At 35.2% G+C, this 6,080-nt stretch overlaps 1 long non-coding RNA gene across 1 annotated transcript in view; it reads left to right on the top strand.

The window, feature by feature from the left end:
• The first annotated feature begins 4,806 nt into the window (after nt 1–4,806).
• Nucleotides 4,807–6,080, top strand: part of LOC135214734 (uncharacterized) — a 77,724-nt gene continuing 76,450 nt past the window's right edge. Inside the window, exon 1 of the long non-coding RNA XR_010314460.1 lies at nt 4,807–4,876. This is a non-coding gene — a long non-coding RNA (uncharacterized LOC135214734). The remainder of the gene's footprint in view (nt 4,877–6,080) is intronic.

Here is a 6,080-nt window from a genome sequence, read left to right as displayed (position 1 = left end):
GTTTATCCCACAAAAAGAATTTTATAGATTTAGATAACATTTACAATAATTTCTGTTTCTCGAGAATTTCTGTATGTAATTTAGCCTGTAAAATTTTATTTTCAAAATGACCCCAAAATCTAAATTGCATCACTGCATCACAAGCAGTAAATTTGTAGTGAGTGATGAAAGAAAATTGCCTGCTGTATAAGCTCTTAAGTGATCACCTAAAAATGAGCATACACTAATAAGTCGTCAGGATCTGTGTCAAATTGCCTCAATTTTTAGGCAGTCTGATCAGAGCTACAAGAGGTCAGTGGTGTCAGGAGTATTTGCATGAAAAATTGTGTTTTTGGAAGACTAGATTTTACACACAAAATTCTTTATATTGTATAGCTTGAATAGCAATTTAGACAGGAAGGAAACGAACTGCTAAGATCTTAAGATCCTGGAATGGCGGGTTGAGACATGCAGGATCCAAGTGAGAGCTCAGAAGGTTAAGCTATGCAATCAGACCCAGAATTGTAGAGAAAACTGGGAGTCAGGCTGCAAAGTTGAAACTCTTAATACAGTAGTGAAATAAGAGAAGTGCAATATGGCCCTAATGTAATTCTGGTACTTAAGGCATGATGGTTTTATAATCCCAGTAAAATGCCACAATGAGAATGAGAAGGACTCGGATCAGATGAGATTTAGTAGAAAGGTAGAGCATTTAATAAATCTTGGCTGATACTATGTGTCATGCTTGCTACTACCTGGCCTGGCCTAAAGTGTATGAATTCAAGTATACCTGTGTCTCACATCTCCAAGGCAAAAACTTGTGTATGTACTACATAGTTTGATGCATTTAAGTACATCATGAAGCACTGTGGGCATTACTAAAAGGTATTCACAGGTGACCCCTTGGACCCTAACTACATCTGCATTTAGCATTTTATTTTACCTTCAATTTCCGCTAACTTTCTTCAGTATTCCTGTGCAACTCCTCCCAGCCAATTTCCCACCATTATTTTTATCTTTGAACTTCCTCTCCTTAATTTTGGATCTCTTTATGTTTGCTGTCCTCAGCCGGCCCCAACTCCCTCTTTTTACTATCTTGAGCACTGAGTGGCTGAAAGTACCCAGTTCTTGGTTTGACAGCCTAAATTCTATACTAAATCAGTTAGTCAACTCGATGTAACCAAGGTAACATCAAAATTTGTCCATAAAACTCTAGTAAAGGGAAATCCAAACTAACTGGCAAGTTCTTAACCTGAGATGCTTCACCTTTTGTAAACTGTCATGTATTCTTAAGATAGCCTGTCTGACTAATGACAGATTGTGTATGTCATTAATTGCTTCCGCCCAGCACTTGGATACATCCTGTGGAAAGGAACCAGCCTGTAATTCTTGTGCTTTAAAGATAAAAATAGATTGCTCTGATTTCACAAAGGAGATCCTCATCATTTCTGGCTTGGGTAGAAAGCAACTCCCTGATTAATGGTGCGATGGATCAGTCCTGTCTACTTGGAGTCAAGTCTTTGCCGTTAAGTCGGCTACAAAAGACTGACCAATGGATTCCAAATTTTTGGTATGAAGTACCAAGGAATTGGATGGAGTTTGTTGACCCCATCCAAAGAGGCAAACATCAGAAGAAAAACTTTTCAAGGTGATGTTCAAAGGAGAATTTAGAGCTAAAGGTTCATAAGTTTTCACAAAATGCTTGTGTTAAGGAAAGCTCCCATTGCAGGTGAATTAATTGTCTCTGGGGCCCTTTTCTCATTCCAAACTATGTCTTGGCATAGCGTTTTTCAATTTCACAGAAGAATCCACATCGAGTCGATGGAGCTAAAAAAAAAAAAAAAAAAAAAAAAAGATGTCAGACCTTTATCTCTCAATAGTAATGACAAACAGCATCTTTTCATGTCTAAAAAAACCCAGAGACATTTGGCTAAAACCAAAGTACGTAGAAGTATTACTTGCACCAGTACCCCGACACTGCACTAGCTACTGAACAGATTCCACTTAGAATTGCTAGAGGTTAAGGTTTTATAACTGTGCATAGTAGGGATAACTTTGGCTACCTCTTTTGGAAACTGTGTCCCCTGAAATTGAGGAAATTGTGTTGAATATAGAAACGTCTTTTTCCTTTCTTGGAAGATCTCTGTATATCTACCACTCAAGGTAGACATTTCACAAAACTTCCTGCTAAATCTGTAGCAATAATGGAAAAAGGTAATTGCAACTTTGAACCTTGTCTAAGGCTGTTCTTATTAGGCTGAATGGTGGAAAGGCATAGACATCCTGAACATTCTATCATATATGTAATGAATAATTTTCCTTCCAGCTTCTGGGTCACAGAGGCTAGAGCAATGCCACTGGGCCTTGTTGAGATGATAGGTATTGCTCAGGGAGGGCAGGACAAACCTTCAGTGCATGGGCCACATTAAAAAATTCACAATTTTATAGGGTCGCATCGTAATATAAAAAGCAAAAAGGTTAATGTTAAAGTAGAAAAAATAAAAGGCTTTTAAAGGAAATGAAATTAATTTTTATTAATATTCTAAAGTACCTACTGTAGAAGATTCACATGAAATGCATGTATTTGAAAACAGTTTTTGCTTATTAGTATTTTAAAGCAGAAACTCTCGAAGTCACAATAACTTTCATATTCAAGTTTACTAACTAACCTTTGGTCGGCCGCATAAATTCCTTTAGTTTTGGTAGTGCCATAAAGATACAGAAATTTGGGGTTATTGCACCTGGGTTTTTTCCAAAGAATAAGTGATATAGAAATTTTGGGGTTAATACCATAGATATCAGTTTTTCAAAAAAGATTCTATTTTTTTCTATTTTCTTATTTTTTTTTTAGTGAAGAATAAAATCCTTGAAAGAAGTGTATTCTTGTTGTTTCTACACAAATACGCTACTGTTACACATCCTGTTTATGTCTGTGATTTGGGCAAATACTCCTCAACAAGTATGACGCAAATCTATTCCCCTTGGTAGACAGGTACTAAGTTTTTTTTCAGATAAAAATAAAAAAAAGCATTAAATATCTGTTATGTAAAACAGAAAAAGGCTGAAAAAACTGGTGTCGTGCATTTTATTTTCATTTTATGAGTATAAAGCTCTGTGCTTATCTCTAACCAAGTGCGGTGGACCCCAACTGTGTTTGCGGAGTGAAAATTTAGGTACCAGGCTAGAGCAGCTGGTGTGTTTCTTACACCTGTTCTTAGCTGAGCTTTTCTACAACTTGGTGTTTGCCTTATCACACTTTGTCAGTAACTTACGATTGATGAATGAAATAATTTCTAAGTTGAAAAAATATGCAGTATTTAGATTATTTTTTCTTCTTATATGGAGGATATTTTTTCTTAAATAAATTCCTTTTACCACATTGGCTATTGCGATATTACCTCCCTATTGGCATGTATAAAGCAATAATCAAATGAATTTTAAATAGATCTATATCGCTGCAATTCATTTGCATATTATTTCTGAAGTAGTGTATTTTAAATTCATAATTTTTCAAGATATTTCGATATAACCGTGTAACTGAATTTGCCACCAAGTGGTTTCAACTGGAATTCAGAATAATGACTCGCGGCGTGATATTACAAAATTGAAAACCTTTGAAACTCAGAAACTTTTACGTATGGTAAAGACAATGACATTTTCTGAAGTGGTTTGTGCTGTAATTAGGAATATGTAATAACTCGGTGTGATATTACAAAACTGAAAAACTTAGATTTTAGTAACAACGCTGAAATTTTCGCCAAGAAAATTTTTGGCAGATAGAGTATTCTGTCAAAATGTTCCATGACTTGCTCCTGTTCAAGCGAATGTTAGAGCTGAATACAAGAACTCGAGGAACTCATCAAATCAGTTTTGGATGTCTCGATGCTTTTTTGTTTGGCTTTCACTGTAGTTTGTGTTACTCAAGTTATTATATGTACAGTAGACCGGGTACCTGCCCTTTTCTGTTGTAGAGATTACATGTGATTATTTCCTTGCTTTGAATGCTGTTTATTGTATCTATTGTTGTAGTGAATTTTTCTGTTGTGCACTCATTCACTAATCCTTTAGGCGCAAAATCATGTTTTAGCACCGTTCCCATCTAGAATCAGTAGTAGCCAAAGTCTTGCACAATACATTGATCTGTTTTGTCCTATCTTTGCCAAACTGGTTAGAGAAATTATTGAAGGTAGGTTGTTGTTAAAAAGGAAGTACTACGTAGTAACATTTCAACTTGTTGATCTCCACGTAGTGACTTTTTATACTTATCAGCTGTGCTATTATGATTAAGCTTTGCTGTTACCACTTTTAGATGTGTTATATTTTGCAATAACTCTGGTTATTGATGTTAAGTGTAAAGTACAAATTAGTATAGGATACGAACTATGTGAAATTTCTTTTGGCCGTATAAAAATAATCTAAAAAAATCTTCAGCTGCACTCGAAAATGTTCGAGTCTTTGTACTTATGGAAATTGTTACTTATCAGAAAGCTATACCCCGAAGGTTTATTTTGTTAATTGAGGTGCGTCTGCTTGAAAAAATTCTGTGAGTATTGGTATAACTTTCACAATTTCTAAATCAAAAGTTTTTCATTATAAAATTCTGGAAAACAAAATTTATGGGGAGGCACGAAATGATGAATTAGAAAATGCATAGTAATGCTTCATGTTCATTAAAATTGGCAAATATTGCCATTGTCTTGAAGGTCGTTGTTCATTAATTGAGTTTGAAAGTTTCTTTCAATTGCATAGTATTTGACCTCATCAAACCTTTTTTTTTTAACAGATTTGCCAAATTTTAAAAGAATTTCAGACTTATTAAATATTCTTTTCAGCCAGTGTAGGCGTGAATGTCACTGAATGGCACAAAAAAACGTCACATTCGGGTTTTACTGCTAAGGTAGGATATTGAAATGTTGATGTTGCATTGTGTGCCACTTGGAGCCTGAAGCTTCAAAAATGGCACACCATGGATTAACTGATATGTTTTGTGAAACAATTATACATCCTTTTTTACCATTATTTTATCATTTTTATGACCTCTAGGGTTGAAAATTTATTTGTCATTGCGTATTTGGGTGTGTGAAAGCCATTGAGGATCTATTGGTACCTCAAACTTTCATGATGGGGAGAAAGTGGGCTTATAAAATAACAATAAAAAATAAAAAAATTACGTTCAAATACAATAAGTTCAGAAATCACAAAGAGATTATCCCTTTCTTAATTGCATACTGTAAATGGATTTCATTGATATTTAATTTTTAATTTGTGAAGGAATTCACTCATTTATGATATTTTGTAGCTTTGATAAAGGAATGAAAATATCAAATGCTGTGTTTTTAACATGGGAAAACTTTGCTAAAAAGTTCCTCCAATCTTTCTTTTCCCCTTTCTGCCAATCGTGTTCCCCTTTCTGCCTAGATGGGTACAGCATGCTTACGCAGCGTTCTGTAGACGACACCAAAGGCTCTTTACAGCGTTGCATCAGCCCAGGATGTAATTTCTTCCTGCCTATTAATTTGTTCTTCAGTCCCTTTTGGTCTCTTCTTCTCAATTAGCTCTAACTTCTTTAACTGTATCTCGTTCCACATTCAATTTTTTGTTATATAATAACAGTTAATCGGCAATCCATATGAAAGTCTAGAAATGCTACTGAAAGTTTTTTTTTTTAGACTACAATAATAAGGATAATAATAATCTGTCCTTAATCTGTGTCCTCTAGATATGCAATTTGTATATTACATACCTAGAATTAATATACTATTTACTACCCCGCCATAAATAACCCAGATTGATATATATGAACTTTTATTACATCCACAACTTACCATCCATGCACATTAGTTTTTTGAATAATATCACTGCAACACAGGGACGCTCATCCAGCTTTAGCAAATCTTTCTGTCACCATAAGTTTTGAAGGCCTTGGGGTTTAGAGTAACTCCACAGTGGTAATCTGTGCTCGGGATCTTGTCGCCCGGAGGGATACCGAACTTGAACTTCTGTAGTACATTCCCTTCCGTCAGAAACTGGAAGGTTTCGATCCTAGCCCAAGGACTCTCCAAGGCAGTTCCTACGACCCTAGAGTGTAATCAAGATAACGT

Source organism: Macrobrachium nipponense, chromosome 11 (genome assembly GCF_015104395.2).
Source record: "Macrobrachium nipponense isolate FS-2020 chromosome 11, ASM1510439v2, whole genome shotgun sequence".
NCBI lineage: Eukaryota > Metazoa > Arthropoda > Malacostraca > Decapoda > Palaemonidae > Macrobrachium > Macrobrachium nipponense.
This window is presented reverse-complemented; position numbering and strand designations above follow the sequence as displayed.